Source organism: Pseudopipra pipra, chromosome 6 (assembly GCF_036250125.1).
Source record: "Pseudopipra pipra isolate bDixPip1 chromosome 6, bDixPip1.hap1, whole genome shotgun sequence".
In the NCBI taxonomy this organism is placed as follows: domain Eukaryota; kingdom Metazoa; phylum Chordata; class Aves; order Passeriformes; family Pipridae; genus Pseudopipra; species Pseudopipra pipra.
Genome location: NC_087554.1, coordinates 48,150,114 through 48,173,309, shown reverse-complemented (window position 1 = coordinate 48,173,309; position 23,196 = coordinate 48,150,114). Strand labels below are relative to the sequence as shown.

The 23,196-nt window shown below is 41.7% G+C and overlaps 1 long non-coding RNA gene across 1 annotated transcript; it reads left to right on the top strand.

Annotated features, from left to right (window-relative positions):
• Nucleotides 1-8,522: 8,522 nt before the first annotated feature.
• On the top strand, nucleotides 8,523-23,149 carry LOC135416165 (uncharacterized). The gene is made up of 2 exons (XR_010431470.1): nucleotides 8,523-14,884; nucleotides 18,447-23,149. It is a non-coding gene; the product is annotated as an uncharacterized LOC135416165 (long non-coding RNA).
• The last annotated feature ends 47 nt before the right edge of the window (nucleotides 23,150-23,196 follow it).

Genomic DNA, 23,196 nt, shown 5'->3' with positions numbered 1-23,196 from the left:
AAACACTTCTACTATTCTTAACACAATAATAGCTGACCTAGTCTGAAGTGGAAGAGACATGATATTATAAAAGAGGTCTGAAGCAGATATCTGAAGTGCAATCCAGTGGGTCAGAAGGCATCACACAGACTCTTGACATAAGTTGTGTATCTATTTATGCCAGCAGACAGAAGGAAAGTAAATAGAATGAAGGGGAATAATTTTTTGTTTTCAAAATGGATATACATGATTAGAGAGGTGGAGCACCTTTGGCTCCAGGCCTTTGTGGTAAAAAATCCAGCTGATTCTAGATGTGTTGATCCATTAAATGCTTCCTTACTGGAGCTGGGGGTGAAAGGAGGTATCATCTGTTTTTTTGGTTGGTTTTGTTTGTTTGTTTGTTTGTTTGTTTGTTTTCCGCAGTCAAGTAATGTTAATCCACCAGAAAATAAAAAAGTTCAACAGGAATATGGCCATGTTGATGAGGCATAATTTCAGACTAAATGTTGGCCAATTAAGAAAGGGTAATATTTGGGGGTAAGGCTCTGGGCAAAATACAACTGGCTTGATCCAACCCTACTGCTGTTTGGCTCGGCATGACCAGCTGTGCCCTGATACACTGCTTGCTTTGTAGATATGGAGCTCCCAACTATTCACTCTCTTTAGCTCACAGTTGTGATGCAAAACTCAAACCTATGTGTTGGCAGCATGGACCATTGGTTTAAGCTTTGCTGGAGCAGAGGGACATTTGATTGCAGAACTGCACCCTTTATGTGCTTCTGCAGACATTGGACAGTTGCAGCGTGCACAGTTCATTGGTTGGACCAGCATCTACCACCTGGAAGGAGTGGGATCTCAGTGCCTGCCAACAGCTTCCATGAAGACAGTATTTCAACATGAATGCTGAAGGCTCTGATAACTGGTCACATATAGCAAGAGTGCATACTGGGACAGCAAAAAGATAAAGGTGAAAAAGGAAACAAAAATGAGTGATCTGAGCATCAAGCTGGCAAGCACAGCAGTGGAATGAGCCACCAGATCGGATGAGGCCCTGAGCAACCTGGTCTAGTGAAAGGTCTCCCTGCCCATATGCCGAGAGTTGGATCTAGATGATCTTTAAGGTCTCTTCCAACTCAAGCCATTCTATGGTTTCATATGCCAAGTAGAACTTGTGAAAACTGCCCTTACCAAAGCATTTCTTTCATCCTATGGCTGCAAATACCCTAGTGCTCCAAATGAAGATGTTGCAAGACAAGAAATCCCTTAAACCACCTAAAAACTAAAGCTGGTGTGTAAAAAAGCACTAGTTTCTCCCCAAAAAATATGCTGCTGCATGTGAAATATGAAGTACATTGAGTTGTTTCACAATGTTTTTCCTACGTGTGTCCTTCCACTGACATCAGCTAGAACAGTGAGTGAATAATAAGGAAAAAACCCAAAATTATTTGTATTAAAGAGCAAAATCCCTCTTCACTGTTAATATTCAGTTATGTAGTTAACTTGTAACTAATGCAGAAAAAAAGACTAAGCGGATACTGTACTCCATGCAAAAAATATTATAGTTTAATTAAATGAAATAAACATCTCATTAAATGTCTATTTTATAGACACTAATGAACATTATTGCCAAAGGGGCAAAGGAAATAAGACAATGAATACGGTAAAATGTATTCCTTAACAAATTTGAGTAGTGAATCTTTCCTGTGATCTAACACGGTATAATAAGAAATCCTACTATATTAAAATACCTCTAAGGATGTAAGAAAACTGATCTCCAAGCAGATCAGCTAGAAATTAGACCACACATTTCCGCTTGGCTTTTTAAAAACTCCTACTCTGATTATAATGCACCATTGGAGAAGATAGTGTTATTTATTTTAGGATATTTCCCTCTAGGAGAGCAGAAGCTTTCAACTGCAAGGCAACCTTGAAAAAGGTATAGAGACATCTGAGCAATAAAGACCATAGCTTTAGAAGTTTTCTTTAACTTGCACTGACTTTTTTCAGGCAGAGTATCCTACCTTTATTCCTATGTCTTCCCACAGGTTGCATGGTGAGATTTGTACTCATTGTGTTCCATTTTATCTGCAAAATTCAGGGCACACAGCATTTTTGCCCAAAGTCTGCTGGTACAGTGCTGGGCCTTGCAAAGTGTTGTGTTTTCCCCATTCACTGTGGTATGGGGCTTATCCATCCTCATATCTAGTGCCTCCACCCCAACTTTGAGAAGAGCTGTGCTCCTCACCCAGGCTCTCTCCTGTCTCTTCTGCCTTTCCTAGTTTCCCTTTCCCACCCTTCCCGCTGATTTCATGACATGCCATCAGGCAAGGAAGCTCCCTGAAGCTGTCCAGTGCAAAGCATAGGTCTGGACCAGAAGAGGGCTCTTTCATGGCTGTTGGAACCTTCTCCTCTGCCCTATCTGCTTTCACCTTTACTCTGCTCCTTGGCTGTAGGGAGCATGGCTTTTGCTCTCTGCGTATTTTTCCCACATCATACCCAGCACTGTTCTCTGCCCATGACTTTAGAGCTTCCAAGGAGTTGGTGAGCTGTCTGCAAGCCTGAAGAACCCTGGGAGATGCGTTTATTCCGATGCCTTGCTGCAAGGTAGTGAGCTCTCCTCTCCCCAGCAGGCTGCAGCACCACCAGCTTCAGCCCTGGGTTTTGATCAGCCATAGTACTTCTGCACAGGACAAGGCTCAGCTTTGTACACACACTCTGCATTGCTCATCCACCAGAGTTCACCTGTGCAGTCACTGGTTATGTGCAGGAGATCCCACCTTTGTGTTGCGCCCAGTGTTGTTTTTCTCTGAAGTGCTGGATGTAAGGCGTTGCTGGAGGCAAGATGCCTGGTGTGGGTGATCTAACTCGCTTCACTTCTACCTTGGAAATCAAGATCAGTCATGGCTTATGGTCCTGTGAGCCAGATGGCTAGCAGGGCTGTTGAATTAATTTCTTGGTCTTTCTGTACATAAATCCAACAAAATACTTTTACTTTCCTACAACTGGCACATGCGCCTAATGATTTGATCTTTAGCATTTTAAATATTTATTCAGTATTTAATTTAACCCCCCGAGACTAATCCTGGTGCTTTAACTTAGCCCTCAAGTAGTTTCACTGAATCATCTCTATCACAATTCAGTGGTCTTCAAAAAATTGGCTTTGTATATTAGCAGGGCCCAATCCTTTCTTTACTGGCATTTTGGGGGTATTTTGGAAAGAGCTACTGGTGATTTTTTTAGGTATTACAAGGCATTAAACTGTTGTTTCTGTCTTTTAAATTATAGATGGTCTCCATAGAGACACCAAAGTTCTACATTGCTCTCTTGAATTGCCTGAAGAAGTGGCACTTAGAATTACATTTGGAACAATGCTAATTAGCAAATGCTGAATTTTAAACAAGCTTCACAGCAAGGTTTTTGTCTGATAGGAGCAGCAAACCAGCAATTGACTGACCAAACTGACAAAGCTGAATTACAGACAACATGCTATTTAATTATTCATTAGACGTTTTACAGGGTTAACTACAATAGACACCATTCTCTTTCTGAGGAATCACCGAGCCAAGTGTAAGTGCCTTAGAAATCCAGTATAATAAACAGTTCAAAAAAATCAGCAAAATGAAATCTGCTTCTCGAATTGCAGATTTATTGAGGAGGGGAGAGGCATGAACAAACATTTGCAGCCTTTTGATGAGAATGCCCCAGTGCATGGACAGAATAGAAATGACTTGACAGGAACCCAATCCTGCAGACAAAGCTGCTGTGAGAGAGTTTGGGTGGAGGACAAAACACACATCCTCAGTCTAGAATTAGGTCTGGGCAATGCTAGGTGAAGGAAGATGGAGCAGAGCTCCCCACAGGTCCCTCAATCTCCCCTTTCTGCCCAAAACCATGGGTTTCTCTGATTCACACATGTCTGTGTAGGGGCATCGAGGGCTCTTCAAGGACTTCCTGGGAAGTAAAACCAGGCACATATTTTGGTCACAGCAGAGGTCTGAAACTGCCAGTAGCTGAACACAGAAGCCAGGTGTTGTTGCTAGAACTCATTAACCTGGCAGGGCGCATGTAGGGAAAAAAAGGAAGCTTTGGAGAAGGCTTTTATGTAGCTAAAACCTTGTCACTTGCAGAATAAGCCATGGTCAAAGGAAATGATTGCAAGAAGTGGGAAGATTCGTAGATCCATGAAGAAGCCACAAAGTGTGGGGAAAGATCTTGGACAGACACTGACCTAAGCTCAGATACACTTAGAAAATGGAGCCTGGAAATACATGTTTATTCCACTATTTGGTTTGATCTGTGTACTTCTTGTGCCAGCTAAAGCAAAGTCTGAGTTTGCTCCAGCAAAGCCAGTGAATGAGGACAATGTTCTGCCTCTCCCAAGCCAAAGAAAACTGAAGAGGAAATGCTGCTCACTGTGAGCAGCACTGCCAGGACTGCCCCGGGCAGTACTCGGGTGGCTGTAGTTAACTGCGGTTAGATGCATCATAGACCAGGTGAATAATTTTGGGCTACAGTTCATGCCAAGATTTATACTTGGAGGAGGACAGGCAGACTGCTGGCATGCTGTGTTCTTGTGTTCTTTCTCCGGAAGGCAGGGCAGCAGCGATTGCCGGCATCACAGGCAGGAAGCTCAGCCAGCATGATTATAAGAGTATGATGGTGTAACTGATGATTGCAGGGAGCACTGATTTTTTTTTTTTAATTTTTTAATTTTTATTTTTAAGAAGTACCAGAGTGATAGTTCAGTTTCAGTAGTAATGTAGTGCAATCTTTTACCATCCTGTTTCAGTCTATTGTTGTGATTTTGTTACTTAAGTGGAAAACAATGAGAGAACCTGGGATTATCTCTGATGGTCTTGATTTGTGGAGCTAAACCTTCTTCCCTTAAAGTGCTTCTGTAACTCTCAAATGCTTCCCATGCATCAGACATGGCCCTGCTGTTAACGATGGGTTCAGAAATGGAGAAATGAACAAATCAGTAGACCAGACTTCACCTCATAAGCATGTGTCTGTCAGCCCTCCATGCTGATGCTGTTCAGCACTGCAACAGGCATTTACCTACCACCTGCCCTGTGTGGGGAGAAACATGAGTGAAAACAGGACAACTTCAAAACAGTGCATGCTCCCTAGGCTGGGATGATGCATTATACCAGGTATTTGTATATGGGGATTATGTTTTTTGAGTTGAGAAAAATGAGTGAGTAGGATGAAATCTCCTATCTCATCAAATGGAATAAAATGTGACTAGTAATGCCATTCTCAGCTATGGTGATACCTCATCATCCTTATCATAGTATAGCTACCTCATCATCATGGCTGGGCTTCGCAAATGAAGATTTGGGAAGGGCTCTACCCACATTTGTTACAAGCGCGCTGGTGGCTAAAGAGGCCAATGCGAGATAGACAAGTCTGGTTGCAAAAGGCACAACAGAAAGACTCCTTGGATGGTATCGGCAAGTAGAGCTACCTACATACAGGCTAAAACTCAGCATAATAAAATCTATCTATCTAAAGTGGTTCACAATCTGTAGTCAGTTATTTTCCTACTGCCACCTTTTTTTTATCAGCAGTCACTGTACTTGCCACGAGCATTTGAATGATCTGTCATAGGAGAGAATTGCCCTGCGAACAGTCTCTGCACTCTGCAGTTCTGGTAAATAATGCCTGTCCTGAACCTGACTACAAGAATGATCTCATCCTGTGTATTGTTTTCTGTGTAATGTCCACTATTATTATGACTGCATGTCCTAAAACCCAGAGAGGGGCTCATGTAAGGAAACAATTATTTCCCTTTTCAGCATGCATATTTTATTCCTGCTAGTTTTGTCAGCAGCATACAAAAGCTGGGTGCTGAAGCCTGCAGATTTCTTGTTCTCTCCTGACACCAAATCCCACACACATCTCAGTCAGAGAGCAATTGGTCTCCTTTCATGTGTCCACTGTAGGAGTATACATAAGGAGAGCCTGAAATAGGACCTTTTAATTTGAAAAATGGGAAGTACAAAGATGCTGGGTTGCCACTGTTGATGGTTAAGACAGCCACTCTCAGCTGCATCCAGGCTGAGCTCAGCACATTTATGTAAGTTTGAGTGAGAATGCAGTTTCTCCTAGTTACCAAAGGGTTCAAAAATGATCATGCAAAGAGATGAAAAAAAGAACCCGGTGTTTAACTGTGCCTTTCTCTCTCCATTTGTTTGGTGCCAGACATATAAATACCAGATTCTCCATTATATGACTACTGTCTAACCTAGGGTAAGGTCCTGTCTTGGGGATGGCATCCATGAGTGGATTTGCCCTGCTTGCATGAAAAGATAGTCAGACACTTTGTAATCACCCCAGGACTCCGAACACTATTTTCAAATCCAAGATGCTCATGGAGAAAAAGAAAATGCTATGTGGAGGAAGAACTGGAATGCTGATCTGGGACTACTTGCTGAGCCTGCACTGTACTCACTTCAAAGCAGCTTTGTTTGGGGGTGTGCAGCCTTAGGACAGATATCAGCAAAGCAGCCCTGGTCCACAGGAGACCAGGAATGAGCAGGGAATGGAGGAAAGGGTCCCAGGAAGCTGAGAGAGCAAGCACAGGTGGGGTGTGCCACAGTGGGCTCTCACAAGCTCTGAGGATTTTAAGGGACTGAGACTCAGATCTCTCCTTTGGTATTTCCCAGATTAGAAAAGGAGAGTCATGGAATTGGACCACTTGGCTGAGTGAAATGAATAGAAATGAGAAAGAAATGTTTATTGAATAGTTGTATTCACTTTAAAGTGTTTTCCTGTTACCTAGGAACAAGTTAGCAATTACTTCAGATCTGATACCCAAAGAACGCACCTTGGGAACTGACCTGACTGCATGGGTTCTGGCTGCACTTGATCTGCATGTGGGTTTGAGAAGTTTGGTCTGTGCCCAAAAGTAATCTGAATCCAAATAGTGCTTGTTGTTTTACAAGAGGGGCTCTAATTGCTAAATTAAACAGAAATAAAAAAAAAATAAAATTACAGCAAGCAAAGGAGTTTTTAACTGTAATATAATGTATTCGATATTTCCATACTTAGTATTGTAGTGACCTTGAACTCATCATTTTGATCTACTTTGGTCCAAGAACTATGAAGCAACAGTAGTTTTTACCAAAACTGTAGTACAACACATTAGCAAAAGAGCTCACTCTCTTAGAGCTGAAGATGTCTCCTTGGACTAATGTTCAGCTTCTGTATTTTCTGGCTTTTGGTTGATTTATCCATGCAGCCATAATATCATTTTATGTTTCATTTCCTAGCTTTCTAAAGGAAACAAGAAAAATAAAAAGGCAATTTAATGCACTCCACAATGACTTTTTAAGCATTACATCATCAGAAAGGCTGTCACTAGCAAGTAAGTGGTCCCAATGACAAGACAACATTACCTAGCAACTGCAGAGAAGTCATTAACCCTTTTGTGAGGACTATATCCACCAATTAAGCTGGAAATACATTGCAGCAAACAAATGCATATGCCCAAGTACCTGAAAAAAACCCCCAGCTTCTTCCATCTTGTGATTATGGTGTGAATATTTTCCTCTGTAATTCTGAAAAGATGCCCAGTTCAGTTCTGCAAAAGGCCATATGAGGACCAAATGGCTGTTCAGGCATCTTCTGAGAAAGAAGGAAAGAGTGATGAATCATACTAGTGCTATGTGTGCAGACACAGGGTGATACAGTTTTTTTCTCTAACCTGAAGAAGGATGACTGGTTAAAATATTACCAGGACTCTCAGGAGGTTTACAGTTATTATTTGTATAGCTCATGAGTTTTTGCAGCCCTCCAGATCATCACCCGATGTTTTAGGGAACATGTTATGTTCATTCTGTATTCTGCAAAGCAGAAAGAAGTAGAGTTAGCTATAAGCTTTAAATCTAAGTAAAATTTATGTGAAGAAAGTGAAATTAAATCTCAACTCTGCCATGATTTACATGGAATGGGCAGGTCCTGAGTGATGAGGCACGTGGGGGGCACCTCCCAGGTTCATGTCCTCTCCTGACAAACACTACCAGCCCCTGAGTTTGTGCAACTTCCAGAAAACTCCTGGCATTGCTTCTGCTACGGGACTGAAATCTGAAATCCACACTAAGAAACAGAGCAAGGACCTCCACTGCTGCTGCAGTTCATACCACTGCATGCCAGGAAACTGGCAGCAAAAACAAGTGCTGCAGACAGGAGGAATGTGGAAGAGTCACCAAGATCCAGGTCTGCACACCAAGGACTAGATTGGCTGCCAGCAGAACAGCATCTCTGAGGACTATTATCTTCTTAAGACCTGTCTTCAGATTCAAGACCATGCCATCTTTTCCTGTTATGGTCTTGCACACAATGTTCATGTCCAGAAAGAGATTGCAAGACACAGACAGAACTCAAACCCTGATGTTTTCTGTGTAAGTAAAGAGTGGAGAAAAAAGTGTGTGTCCTCCTGTTTCTCCCACCTCATTAGACAGGCTTCCAGGCCCTCAGAAACCTCCGTGGTCATCAGACATCAAACTCAAAATGTTTGAAAAAGGCATTTTCAAACACTGCCTTTTTCTTTTTTCTTTTTTTTTAAATACAAATGCATAGTAACAATTTGTAGGCCTTTTCTTAAATTGCATGTTTTGCAGTAGCCATGAAAGTAAGCAAGCCAGGAGATTAAGGAAGTGTGAGGAAAGCAAGTAAAACCCAGAAAAGAACAGCAAGAAGAGCACAGTAGTTTCTTTACAAGTCCAACAAAGATGGTCTGGACAAACATCACTCTAATTGGAGCAATTCTTCAGTATTTTATTGCAGATAAATAAGCCATCCACTCTATTATATATGACATTGCATATTTGTTCCAATAATCTTTAACTGGGTACTGTGACTGCACTGCTTTGTGTGTTTTCATTCCAAATGACTAAAACAAGCTTTGTAAAATCTCCCCAGAAAAATATGATGTCCTGTTAAATCACTACTCCAATATGATTACAAAACCCCCTGACTTTTATTACTCTGTTAGTTCGTCATAAGCCATAATAAAGCAGAGCAATAACCAGCCAGCACGAAAGAGCAACCATTTTCAGCAAAAGTGGGGAGAAGCAGATAGGATCTAGTTTGTGTTCTGCAAAGCCTCAAGCCAGCCAGAGGCTGACACTCTGCCTCTCGCTGGCTTCATTAGAAATATCTCAGCATCTCATAGGATTACTGAGCACCTGGTAATATCTACTTCATCGGTGAAGTTCCAAGTACTCAGTGTCCACATCACCTGTTAACAAATTATAGCCAAAGGGATACTGTATTTGTAAGAGCCAGTCCAAACACTAGTGAACATCTTCACTATTTCACTGGGTTAAAAAAGGTGCACCCACTCAAGTCATCAATGAAGGCATCATATCAGTACCATGAGGATCAGACCATGTAAAATGATTTTGCAATATTTCCATATCATAAAATATGTACATACATTAAATCCACCAATCTTGTTGCCTACAAATACTGCTGATGCCTAGGAATTTACTAAGCCATCCACAGAGCTTTGTGAACTGTCTTTAGGACCTGAGCCAAACCTCAGACCCTGAGCCTTCTTCATTGTTATGAACACTTTTATAGTACTCAATTAAAGTTGTTTTTCTTATTTTAATTAACCAATTTCTTAATAGCAACAAAACACTTGCAGACACACACATGCATTTCACTGTGAGGAGATTATTGCACAGGAAATATGTTAAATTCATTTGGTCTGCGACCTGGCATCCTCTAACATCATCGAAGTAGGCACTGGATTTACAGATCAGCACTGTATTGCCTGCAGCACCCTGACACGTACACCCCTGCACCTCACACAGAGAAACTCATTAGAAAACTGGCCTGAAGGAGCAGAAATAAAATTAAAACAAAACATGGAAACTGTTGATGCAGAGTAAATGTGGCCCAAAACAGGGTAATTCCACTTGTACATTTGTTAACATAGGGCAAAAATGCAACTCTTATGGAAACTTTCAGCAGAAATCATAAATAAGCAATGAAGATACTGGTCTTTTCAAGTGCCACATAGTTCAGTAGAGAACTCACAACCACTTAATGAACAATTTGTTAAAGAAAAGAGAAGTAGTGAGTTTTTCCCTCAATTAAATTCAATGGGATTGCATGTATAAGTCAACTGTAACTCAAAGTGACATTCTGGTAATATTAAATACTCATTGAAATTTTGTATTAATTCATGTATTGTTCTAATGGATCTTTTTTTTTTTTTTGTGAGTGCACAATTCCTTTTTTTCAGCACAGCACTGTATATTACCTAATCACATCGAGAAAATTTTGAAAACTCCAACTTCACAACCAATGCCATCTAAGCAACCCTACTCAGAGGGGCAAACTGGTGGAAGAGTGATACCTCCTCTAATCATCAGTGAAAGCCTTGAATACCTAAGAAAGAGGTCGGATTTTTTTTCCAAAATAGTTGTCATTCTGTTCTCCTTTCAACTGAGATATTGTTGACTTTGAAAACCTGAACCCTGGATACTCCGCAAGGTATGAGTTAAACTAGAGAAAATATTTTATTTAACTTTATATTAACCCTAGTGTTGAACAATGAGGTGATTAGAAACTTCCCTTTCACATATCCTGGCATTCGTCCACTTGAACACTTTCCATTTAATTTCTTTGTTTATTTTCTTTTTAAAGGAAAAAAAGCCACTTATGGGTGAAGGCATAAAGCTGACAGTCGAACTTCCCCTAAATATTAATCTTGGAGAGTGACCAAACCAAATATATTTGCTTCGAAGTTGCTGTTTCTATTTTTATTTTATTTTCTAATTTAGAAAGGTGTAAGAAAAGGAGATTGTAATGGAAGCTGAGTTTCATTCTTGACCACAGCAAGTACTGGAAAGATCTCACAATGATTTATGTGCATACATCTTATATTTCATTTCCTTATCTTTTTAAATGAGTTGTGAATAATTCAGAGAATGACTGTCTGGATAACAGAGTTTGTGCACCCCTGAAGATCGAAATCTTCTAATTACCCAGTAACAGATACAGCCTGGAAGTTGCGACACCAGCTTTCCCTATCCCACCTATCCATGGCCCAGGACTCATCCCTATGCATGAGCCCTTTGCTATCCAACTCCCAATTAGTTCTCAGCTTGTCCTTCAAGACATCCAACAAGGCTGACAGTGAAGATAACGTTCATAAGAGGCCACTTGCCCTGGGGGAAGTCAACTGTCACTATCAAACTTGTTCCAGCAAAATATTAAATATTTGGCGTATGATAATAACATACCTGTCACTATTGCCTCAGATCAGCTTTCAACCTCACCGGAGAGAGACTCATAAATCCTTACTTAGCTCTTATTATTTCCCAGTAAGTCCTCCTCTTTGTGCAATAGCTCTTGAGCTCATTGACCTGAGTACACACTTAAGAAACTCTGTTAGTTATCTAAAACAAGATAAAATGAAGACAGGCAGAAGCTGAGTTAATCACTTGGACATATGGAAATAATGTGGCAATGCTGTTTGTATGCAGGCAGGCAGTTCCCTAATAGTATCACTGCAAAACACTCAGGGGTTTTTAACAAGGGGGAAAAAAAATACAAGGGAGCTGCATAAGATAGCCAGAATTTGATAGATTTGATTGAAAGCTCCTCTTCTGCTTTTTTTGCTGTGGGCATAATGAGCAGGATCTATAATTGCTAAACAGCATTTAAAAACTACAGCCAAATTCAAATCAAAGAATGAGGAAACTTTTCAGTTAGGAACACGGAGACTAACTGGACAATGGGAAAACACCAATTTTGTCATAAAACTCTTCTTGAAATATACTAAAATAGACAGTCCTGGCTATTTAGCCCCACTGCAAGCGCCATTCTGAAGATAGGAGATGGGCTTGGGTTTGGTGTTTGGAAATTCAGGTCTTCACATTGCCTGTTCCCTTTGGTAAGTCTTGCACAAAAATTAGCCATTTTGTTCCTCCAGTGGCTAATTGTAGAGTGGTGGCTTCAGAGCTGTGCTCTTCTGATCCAAGGACACCTTCCCAAGGCAGGTTTACCCTGAGACTCCCCTACTCATTTGTGCTTCTAGAATTGTCCCCGATTTAAATGACCTTTCTTTTCTGTCATTTGTTTTCCTGATAATATTTATAGAGACCAATCACAAAAATATTAAAGATGTGCATATTGATTCAGAAAGGAAAAAAAACAGGAACAGCATGACTGATATAATATAAACAGCTGGGGGTGGAGAGGTTTAAAGGTGTGAAATTTCTCTCTGCATTTGAATATCAAACATACTGTGTTTGGGGGTGAGAGGGGAATGGGATTGTTTCATTTGATTAACAAGAGGCCACTAACAAAGTTTAAACCTGAATTTGCCAAATGGTTTGGGTGGTTCAGCTGCCAATGTTTTATTCAGCTAGCTGCATACAACCAGCACCCATCTGTAAGATGTTTCCTTCCCTGTGTTTATTTCCCAGGAGGCAACATTGGGAACCACTGAGCTGAGACCAGTTTCCTCCAGTCCCTCCCATCTGCCAACATGCAAATGTCACATTTCCCTGGGCCAGGCATTCAGGTGTCATGGGCTAGTGAGCTGCAAGTGCTGAGCTCAGGTCAGCTCTCAGCTGGCCACAGGATCTGACCCAGTGGCTGCTCTGCTCCCGTGGGCAGAGGGAGGTTTCAGCTGGGTGGAAAGGAACCAGCTCCATGGCTGACTTCCTTGTGAAGAACAATAAAATCAGAGAGTGGGGAGCTCACACCAGTCTGTTTTCTAGAATAATCATATCAACAATAAAAACAAATCTCTTTTTCCAGCCCAGCCCTGTGGAGCTGCCAGAATGGACTTTAGAGATGTAATCCCCAGCAGCTGGACCATTGTGTGGCGCTCTCATGGCTGGTTTAGGCCAGATCCATCAGCTGCCAGCGCTGCAGGAGCAGCAGAATGCTTGGCACGGGCTACAAAACCTGCCCAGGAAGGAGTTGGCACCCAGCAGGTACCTGAGCCTGAGTCTCCGGCAGGCTGACACATGTGCCACCACAGCAGCGAGTCCCTGCCCCTCTGCAAGAGGTGACAATGAGGACACTTGGCCAGGCCTCTCTGGTTGGTCACTGCTGCAACACAGAGTCTTGGACTCCCCTTGAAGGGTGGCCTGCAAAGGCATGACCTTAAACTTCACAGCTGTGTGTCCTCAGCCCATCGAAAATGAGGACATCTCTTCAGCAGCTGGAGTATCACCAGACTGGGAGATTGAGTAGGTCCCCTGCCATAGCAGCGCCTGTGAAAGGGAAATCAATAAGGTAAGGTAAGGTAACATTATAAGGATGTCTCCTCTGGAGATAGTGCAGGCATTTGGTGGCAATAACTCCTGTTAACTTCTTGCTGGTCACATCTGAAACGATGAACTTGGCTGTACCATATTCCTTTTTCTAGACCATTTCCTAAACTATTGAAAATGAGGAAAGTGTTTGCATTTGATTTTGCCACTAAGTGTTAATTTGGGACCTGCTATACCTTCTTTGTAGTCTCTATTTCAGTAATTTTAAAACTGGTGGGATGATATAGAAAAATAGGGCTACAGCCCTATTAAAGAAAGGAGCTAGAAAATACGGTACTCTCTTTTAAACAATTCAAAACTGTTCCATATATGCTTTAAGCTCTCATCTGACAGTTTTCAATCAACTAGTTCACACTCAAGCTTAGCCCCTTGTAAGGTTTCAGTCCTAACTGTGTTCTGCTAGTATTTTAAAAGTTGAGGAGAACTGCATGTGGGCAATAACTGGAGATAGAGAAAACACCCTAAAAAAACAGTACCCAGTTTGGTAACATGGATTGCAGCACAGGAGACAGTCAGCTTTGAAGACTAGGCAGAAAGCCAAGCCACCCCTAGTCACGGCTGGAACTGGAAACACAAAGGATTGCATCCCACTCTTCCCAAGTCACAGTTCCCCAAACCCTTACTCAGCTGTTACTTACGGTGCTGAAAATTGTTTTCAGAATTCTTGGAAATGCCTGTAATCTCCTTGGCTTCAACATTTACACCCAATATAGTCCCATATCAGATTGCAAGTCTGTTTCCTGATGGAGGGGGTGCTCAGGCCTAGGCATCAGCCTTCAGTCCCTGGACAACTTCAGTCATGAAACCAGCATTGCTGGGGCAAAGATTTAGGATGGAGCTTCTCCCTTTCCAGGGAGAGTAAGAGAGGAGAGATGCACTTGCTCATGCAAGTTGTTTTCCTCGGCACTGAGTAGTGGTCACTCATTCCGTGCAAGGTGGGAAGCTGTGCAGGGATGGAGAGAAGCTGTCCCCTGTATCACAAAAGACAGTTGTCCAGGATGGCAATGCCTGCACAGCCCTTGCTGCCTGCAGGCTTGGAGCATTGCCCTCCCTCGCAATGGAGATGCCTTTCAGCATCCCAGAATGAAGTAGTTAAAGCTTGGAGACTTCAGGGTGTAAGGCATGATCCCAAGGCTGATCACAGTGATGTCTGGTGACAGTGACCACGTGGTCCTCAGCTGCTTGCCTTCCAGAGAAGTGGGAATGGTCATATCACCAGACAAAGCTTGTCCGGGGGAACAGCTTACCAGCAGCAAGCCTGGTTGTCACCTCTTCATAGTTTTCCCCCAATGTCCACATTAAACAGGTCCCTGTTAAACACTCCCTGAATCTTCTTCTGTGCTTTGGTTCTTCCCCCCTAACCTGTGCAGGGAATCTGGGAGCTTAATGCAGGCTGTGTCAGCTTTGCTTCTGCAGCAGGGCTGCTATAATTTGTACTAGTTTGCATTCCCAAGGCCATTTGCATGTTTCACCTTTTTTCATCTATTTTAGATCTTCCCTCACACGCTTCGCCCCCCACTTGCTTCTCTTCTCTGCAGGGATTCTCCCAGAGCTTGCTCTACAGAAATCTCTCATCGTCCTTAGCTGAGTTCTTCTGTGTGAGTGCTTTGCCAAACACAGTTCTCTTTTATTCCTCCCTAAGTCCATCAGTCCAGCTTTTCTGCCTTCTGTTTATATCAGTAACACCTTTTTCCTTTTAAACCTTTCTTCTCTTTTTTTAGAGGGTATAATAAAAAATTAAATTAAACCACAAAACTCTCATTTTATAAAACTTTGTCTGACCTAAATTGCCAGAATCAAAGAAATTCTGAGCTAATGATGAATCTGCCTTGTTCAGCTAATCATGCCTAATTGCCAGAGTTCATGGGCACTGAGCTGTCAGTGCAGAAACAGAACAAAATGATCACAGAGTGGTGCTTTTGCTGGCTTTTGCTGAAAAGAGTGATGGAGTTTTCTTACTTGGAAACATAAAATTGGGATAAAATTTGCTGTAAGGTGATAAATTTGCAAAATGGGTCAAATACCAGACTGAAATATTTAACAGCAACCTATTCACTCAGCAGGAAGTATACTCGATTTCATCAGAAAATCTGCAGGTAAAAGGACTTTGCCAATCTAACAGAGTAAAATTGAAGATATTAAATAAATTCCCCAACCAGTAGTCAACAGTGTGCAGCCAGCAATAGCCCTAAAAAATTGGTTCAATTTTCTCACCAATTCAGCTACATGACCTTAATGCCTGTTCCATTTGTTATTGTATTGATTTCATCTGGAATTTGGTCAAGACAATACCTTACAAGTTGTAAATCACTAAAAATACCTACATTGCCATACAAGCAGATTCCATGACCTAAGCTGTGGTAATAGCTTAGGATCTAAAGCTGCCTGTGAGATTCAGTATTGCTTTAGTAATTAACAGCTTGCAAACAGATTAGCTCCATACTTCATCCTTGAAATAATAGCATCATTTGACTGGCAGTGTGAAGTCGCTTACATGTGATGGACATTATTGTGATTGAGAATCTGAATTCTTCCCTATCCTATTAAAATGAGAAACACTAAACAACATTCCATTATTTCACAATAAGCAACGTACTGCAAAAGTCTGAAAAAGGTACCTAGCTATATATATTTTATTAGATATTACTTTTTCATTTATACATTCTCACTAGTGGCAATATCTCTATATGAAGAAGCTTTTTGCCACATCAGAGAAGGAAGGTTATTTTTCCCCAAATAGTAACTACCTACTGTATGGAATCAGGTCTAATGTGTCTAAAGGGTACTAAAATGACATTATTATAAATACCGCTTTATAAAAATTCAGATTACCATAATTTAATATCAGTGCAATCACACTTTATGTTACTTTTTGTGCAGGCATACTTCTGCAGTTGAGAGCTTCCTACTTGTACTCTTTCTGTGTGGGTACTCCTGCGGTTGTTAGCAAATAGTAACTGATCTCCTAATCTAAAGCTGCCTATTAACAGAATAGGCTCAGTGAGGTACTCTTTGTAGAACAGGTAAATTGTGGCTCATGAAGTTTAAGAAGAGATGAAGATCAGGAGGAGATAAGGATAGAGGTAAGAAGGAAAGAGAGGAGGAGGAGTGTTATTAGAAGAGGGTTGGAGGCTTCTCAGTGTCTTGGGAGAGTCTGTTCCTGGTACCACTTTGCTGCCCATCTCAGACATACAGATAACTTTGCACCAAATAAAGGCCCTAAATCCAAAACTTAACACATTGATCTCTGCTGGGAACAAACCGTGGGCAAAGACTATCCCTTAAAAATCTGCCATATTTTAGGCTTAAGATGGTTGGATGTCAGTGGTGGATGAAGTGACTGCTTAAGCTGGCATCTACTATGATTCTGGGCAGAAGCGGACAGCAAAGCTCTTCTTGAATGCAAGAAGGTACAAGAGTGGTGCACTTTGTGTTTACAAAAGTAGTAACTTTTCTAATATGAAAGCATGATTTCAGGAAAGTGGTGAGGCAGTGCCATATACCCTCACAGCCAGAACTCACAGCCTAGGTAAGCTTCCAACAGCTCCCCTCCTCCCAGACCAAGTATCCCCAGCTTGAGGTGGCTTGGTGAGAAATCAGCAGGTTAGGACAAAAAGTCGGTGCTTGTGGGAATGGAGATCTGGAAGATATATCATTGGCAGCCCTTATTAGAGAGCGAAATAGATGGGCTGATGCACTGGTTTGGGCTGGGGTAGAGTTTATTTTCTTCATAGTTGCTTGTATGGTCCTGGGTTTTGGATTTGTGACACAAAAAGTGTTGATAGCACAGGGATGTTTTAGCTATTGCTGAGCAGTGCTTGCATGACATCAAGACTTTTCTGCCTCTCACCCCACTCCACCAGCGAGCAGGCTGGGGGTGCACAAGAGACTGGGAGGGAACACAGCCAGGACAGCTGACTTCAACTCTCCAAAGGGAACTGCCCATAGAATTTGTGGATGCCCCATCCCTGGCAGCATTCAAGGCCAGGTTGGATGGGTCACTGAGCAACCTGGTCTAGTGGGAGATATCCCTTCCCATGATAAGGGGCTTGGAACTAAACAATCTTTTAGGTCCCTTTCAACCCAAACCATTTTATGATTCTATGACATTCCATACCATACGGCATCATGCTCAGCAATAAAAGCTGGGGGAATAAGAAGGAAGGGGGGATGTTTGGAGTTATGGTGTTTGTCTTCCCAAATAATAGTTATGTGGGATGGAGCCCTGCTTTACTGGGTTGAACACTTGCCTGCCCACAGGGAGCAGTGAATTAGTTTCTTCTTTTGCTTTGTTTATGCATGTGGCTTCTACTTTCCTGATTTAGTTCTCTTTATCTCAACCCAAGAGTTTTCTCACTTTTATCCTTCTAATTCTCTACCCCAATCCACTGGAGAGGGAAGCGAGCAAGTGGCTGGTGGGGCTGAGCTGCCCATTGGGGTCAACCCATGACAGTGGAGATGAAAAAGGGGCAAGGACTGTGGAAAGAAACCTAGAAGGGTCTGAGAGATACAAGCTGGGCCTGATATGGGTAGAGAATAAAATGGAGAGGAAGGGAGCGGGCGGGACAGGCAGAGGACAGGAGGTATGGGGTCATGGTTACAGGGGATGGGTGGAAAAGCATAAGGCCATTAAAGCCTCCCGCAGATCCCTGAGCTGCTCTCACAGTCCCAAATCCACCTTTCCTCTGCAAACCTGTGGGCAAAGCACTCTTTCCCTATTTTGGGTTGGCTGAGGAAGTAGAAGAGCTTTGCTTGCTGTCCCTCTGTCACCTCAAGAGGTCACAGAGGTCTGTTCTGAACCCAATGGCAGCAGCTCAGATGATGACTCACTGGGGTGTCACCATGATGCCACACAAGAGAATTTCCTGTGCTGGGGGTATAGTTCTGCTTTCACTCAGTAGTAAATTACAGAATTGAAACTTTGAGCAACAGAAGCTCAAAGTTATGCCTCTAAGTTAGGAAGTGCTGGAATTGGGATTTTTTTGCCACTTTTCCCCCGTTTTCCTTTTACCCTCACATTTTGTGGTCTTAGCATGAAATCACCCTGTTTATTTCAGTTCTTTCTCTTCCCTGCTGTTCTGGGCATGAATTGGTGTGGTGCAATGAAAGAAATACTGCATAGTTTATGGGTTTTCTTTTTTTTTTTTTTGCATAAACCAGGCAATGCGTAGTGAGAGTTACAGGGGCTAAAAGAAGAAAGCTGACCTGCCGGACACAGCAGGCCGTTGCTGCCCTGGAAAACAAGCACTTGTGGTCTCTGCATGGAGTCCGTGTGTGAGGGGGGGTTGACCACTCAAACTCAGTTGTCTACAGGCAGTCACATCCTCTAAGCATGCTGGACAACAATGGCCTGACCCAGAGACTTGGACTGATGTGCAGACTTGAAGGACACTGTTACTGACGAGATGTCTTTGTACCACACATAAGACATGATTATGATTCTGACAAATGAAAATGTCTCAGACTGAGCTCTCAGAAATACTGCTTTGGACTCCAGTGCCTGCACCTCAGATCCTTCTGTTTGATGAGGATAAAGTATGTCCTTAATGCAGTGTGTGTCCTTAAAAGAAAGCAGTATTTGTGAAGCACTCAGATACTTCAGCGTCACAGGAAAAATTGAAGAAACTAGTAGTTCTGACTTTGGAACAAGAGCTGGGTAGTAGGTAGTGACTAGGGTATGGAATAATGCATTCAAAAAGAAAGTTGCAATGAAATATTTAATACATTGATGCAAAGATGCTGTGGGCATTTTAGACAGTGTCATAAAGTTTGGCAATCACATTTGCAAAGGCCAAACTGGGGTTTCACGGATAACATTACCTGTTTGGTTTTTTTTTTCATTTTGAGTACTTGAGTTTGTAGCCCTAAGACCATTTTTTTTCCAAACTGAGCAACAGCACCACTTCTAGAAAACTTAATGCCCAGGGAGCTCACAATCAAACATTTATAGCTTTATGGGCAACAAATACTCTGCAAGACAAGACTACAAAGAAGTCCCATGCACAAGTATTCTTTTTGCTCTCACTCTATCCACTTCTCTCACCATACCCTTTTTTCGAATACTTATTACATTGTCAGCATTGTTATTGGCAATCCCACTGCAAACTAGTAAAATGGGGAATGATGTTTAATGCCTTTTTATGGATTTCTCAGTTGATTCAGTTGGGTCCTATTCAAATATTGTGTTCATTTTAAATGCTGCAAATGGTGAGGCAAGCGTGACTTTTGTTCAAGAATCTGTTTTTCAAATACATCATATTTAGAGACCTATAAATAAAAAAAATTCAGAAATAATGTTGATTAATTTTAGGCAACTGGCACAGTTTTCATACTGTACTTCAACCACTATCTTAGGAGTTGTTTCTGTCAGGAAAAGACTGCACTATGAATAATTCTTTCAGTATTTCTGTGGATGCTGACTTCTAAGGCAACTGAAACAAAAGCAGCTCTTCAGAGGAGGTCTATGCAAGATTTCCCAGCCAATGAAGCTTCTAGGAAAGATCAGAGAGAACAAGACACCACAAATGAGGCTGCGGTACTCAGTGCCAGGTAGGGCTAGCTTTGTCCAGCACCTATAGGGATGTTGGAAAGGACAACTTGCAACCTATTTATTGGGGTCACTGGTGGCAATGCTGGGAGACCTGCTCCTCGACTTTGTTTCTGTAGCATTGCTATATGGTGCTGGTGTCACTCAGCATCTCACACTCCACAGGGACATGGGAGAAATTTAACTCCCTGCTGCAATACACTCTTTTTTGTATCAAATGGGTTTTTTTGTTTCTCCTGGAGTTCAATAGTTTGGTGCCTGGAAGGGCTGTGCTGTAAAGCGTGCTCTGCTCCTGTTTACAGTCACTAGTAGGATGGAGAGCAATACACTCATTTACTCCTAGGTAACAGCTGTGCTTAATCATCCATGGGACTGTAAGACGTCCTCTTAGTGTCTACCTAATTAGCAGCTCTGCCATTTATTGGAATATTTGGCCACTTCAGTTTGAAAACTGATTTATTACTATCAAAGAAATTATCAACTCTTTCAAACATCCTCTGGATGCTTCCCTAGGATACTCACTGATAGGGGTTCCTAGAATGTATAAAATCTGTTAAGTACTTGAGCCTTCATACAAATTTCCTACAGCAAACAACACCAAGAATCTTTGGAACTCCAGTTCTTCACACAATTCATCATCTAATTCATTAGTTCAAAATCTTGTATTTGGATTTTAAAAAAAACCCCATCATCATTATTTTGGAATTGCAATCCTGTCACGTAAAAATCCCCACACAACTTTATATGTGTTTGTCTTACTGATTTTAAAGGTCCACCTGCTCGATTTGCAAGTATCCTATTTGGTCTCCTAAATGTCAGTCAGGAAAAACATGGCATCAGCCTTCATTGGTTCTCTTCACTTGACAGATATATGTCTGCGTGTCAAAAGAACATGCTGTGGTTCTGCCACAGTCCTATCTGTCCCATTTAACTTAGTCATTAAATTGAAAAAAAAAACTAAAACAAAAAAACAAAACCAAAACCAAACAAACAGAAACCACCCCCCTGCCCCCAAAAAAACCACAAACCAAAAGAAACCACCACCAAAGAAAAAACCCCAAACCCTAAATGGATTGCAGTAAGACAAGTGTGCTAGTTTCATGGTAGGGGAAAAGCAAGCTGTATTAACTCTGACATTTCTAAACCCCAAGACTGTGGTTTTAGCTTAGGATGGATCCTGGGAACAAGGATCTGCTTTCACACACGTGCTGCAATACAGGGACCAAGATACATTCTGACCCCACTCTGCACTTGCCTGGACAGGGTGCAGGGGCTGGCAGCCTCAGCAGTGTGCACTGCCCACAGATCACACACCCACACGTGCATTTAATGCATCAATAAATTTCTTGAACAGTTTTTTATGTCTGTGTGACAAATGACTGGGGGGGTAAGAATTTTCTACATCAGTAACCCTCCCCACCCCTTGCTCCACCCCACTCCACCAAACAGATGCCCCGTACCTGGAGACGTTTCAATGCCTAAATTATTAATAAAATAAGCATGATAATGAATAATCTATGTTAAGCATTTTCTTACCCTTTATTTTTTCATTATGATCAGAAGAGGAATATGATTAACAGCAGTTTAAACTTTAGCAGTACAATTTCAGTATTAAATATAAAACTACACTGCAAGTTGATGTGTTTTAAAAATGGTTATGTATACTCTAACCTTAAATTTATGTATCAAATACAAGTAACTCAATTGTTTCTTGCCTTGACAATTAACATATCTAACAGGTTTCAACAAGCCAGACATCCATCTTTTCCATTTAAAAAAAATAAGCAAGCACACCAACTCTTATTCATAGCAAGGGAGTGTAAAGATTCAACACTTTCCTGAGTGTTGTGCAAAGAATAACAGGTTCAAGAAAGTCAGTTAGATAAATGTAATGATAAACCTAAAGCTAAGCTGGAGGACCTTTTGATTAACTTCATATTTCATATATTACTTGCATCAGTTGAGAGCAACATGAGTTACAGAACTTCCATGAAAACAAGCCACTTACAAGCAGGTGTTTAAGCTTGATCAGTTTATTAAAAGGATTATATGACACGGTTGCCTGCAATAGCAGGGGACTGGATCTGATGACCCAGGAAGTTCTTTCCAGTCCCATGTTTCTAAGCCATGCACCAAGTGTATCCAGCCCACACTTTCACATTTGGAAAAAGCCAAAGCCACACACACACGCTCACAGGAAAAAAAAGTAAAAAAGAAAATAAAAAAGACCTCGATGACACCATTTCATTTTCTAGATATTCACTATGCAGAAGGGAACAGAGCTAAAGTCCTGTACAGAGGATACATTTACTCGAGGTTGATGTGGTACTGAAGTCAGTTAATAATTAGATACCTCCAGGCAGATTCAGTTACAGGGCATACCAACACTGCACACTGCCAGACAATTTCTAATCAAGCCAAGAACCTCTTGCAGGATGAGGTCTGTTTGCTAGCAAGCACAGGGTACACTGAATAAGCTAAAAGCAGCTGTTCTTAAATGAACTACCCTACCAACCGTGAGTGAATGACAGATAGATGGTAAGAAGCATTTACCTACTAGACAAGATCTCTGCACACTCAGGCAGAAGTAATTAGTTCAGAGCTGCAACCATTGCTCCTACCTTGCCTGTCTCTTGAGTATGTTCTCTTTAAAAGCTGGTCTACAGAATCAGTGCAGCCATTCTCAAGCACTACTGAAGTAGCAGTTTGCAGCTGCTATGCAAGACTCTACTTTCAAATGGTAGTCAGACATTCCCATCATGTGGTCAGTTTGCTAAGACAGCAGCCACAGCAATCAGCCTTTGCAACAAATGATATCTAAACAATTGCCTGCATTCAGCCCATCTAACCTTTAGGCACTTTGTTAAGGTGTCTGGGTCCCTAGTCACCCAGGTCTCCCCCCACCCCCCAGGAAAAGAATAAAAATATCAGTGAAGGCAGATAGTCTCAATTGCCTTCTGGAGGTGTCTCTTGACCCCTCACTGAGCAAAGCTGTATTTCAAGCAACCAAATTCTTAACACAGGCACCTCAGTTAGACAGGATGAATGGAGACTTGCATCTCTTCCAAGAGATAGTATCAATACTCTCCAAAACCAAAGGCAATTAAGCAATTAAGGTTTGCAACTCTAGTTACATTTGGAAACAAACTTACAGTCAAGTGATTATGCAGTAATCCCTCCCTCCCAAGCATAAAAGCCTTCCACATGGAGGCTCTGCTGCTAAAAAAAAAAAAAAAAGAAAAGAAAAGAAAAAAAAAAAGGAGAGAAAAAGCATTCTTCTTTCAGACAAAGAAGACTGCACACGGCTGCTTTGCCACTCATTCATGGGTAAGCTGAAGGATCAGAGAACACTTATTCAGAGAA